Source organism: Propithecus coquereli, unplaced genomic scaffold, assembly GCF_000956105.1.
Source record: "Propithecus coquereli isolate 6110/MARCELLA unplaced genomic scaffold, Pcoq_1.0 Scaffold70, whole genome shotgun sequence".
NCBI classification, from domain to species: Eukaryota; Metazoa; Chordata; class Mammalia; order Primates; family Indriidae; genus Propithecus; species Propithecus coquereli.
This window is the reverse complement of record NW_012153063.1, coordinates 6,503,791-6,504,515: the sequence shown is the minus strand read 5'-3', so window position 1 is coordinate 6,504,515 and position 725 is coordinate 6,503,791. Positions and strand designations below refer to the sequence as shown.

At 26.6% G+C, this 725-nt stretch overlaps 1 pseudogene across 1 annotated transcript in view; it reads left to right on the top strand.

Annotated features, from left to right (window-relative positions):
- The window catches only part of LOC105823922, a 65,526-nt pseudogene that overhangs the window by 704 nt on the left and 64,097 nt on the right, over nucleotides 1-725 (top strand). The gene's annotated exons all lie outside the window — the stretch shown is intronic.

Below are 725 nucleotides of genomic sequence, written 5' to 3'. Positions count from 1 at the left end.
CTAAAATTAAGCAATACGTTTAACCATCTTCAATCAATTCCCAATGGTTTCTTTTTAATTGAACAAAAAAGTTTAAAGTATCTCTGAAAAACACATTTAGTGAAACAGCCAGATATTTGAAAAGAACTACTATGTGGAATGGGTTTTCTCCATCAAGTATTAAAATGTTAAAAAGTAGTAATTATTAAAACAGTCTGGTATTGATTCAGAATAGAATTGGGTCAATGGAATCTAATAGAAAGTTCAGTGGAGGCTAAAGTCTAAATAGTAATTTTGTTTTTATAAAGTTGGTATTTCAAAAAATGACAAAAGCATAGATTATTTGATAAATAATGTTAGAACAAATAGTTCACATGTGGAATAAAATAAAGTTAGATCCCTACCATAAAACGAAAGACAAGAGATGGATTATACATCATTAAGTATAAAAGACATGAAATAGACTATAGCTAGTCTCTATATAGATAGATCTATATAGAGAGATTACAGACTAAAAGGTTAAAAAGCACGAAATAACTGAAAAGTACTAGAGAAGAGTAGAGATAAAAATTACATAATGATGAAGGTCTTTTTATATATGACAAAGAAGTTACAAAAGAAAAAAGAAAAAGATCATTTTAACTACATTATCTGCTTTGAAGTGGAATATTAAAATCTCAGGAAATGTTTATATACTTTTGTTCCTCAAAATTTTAGCAAGAAAATATAGCCACTTAAAGTTAAAT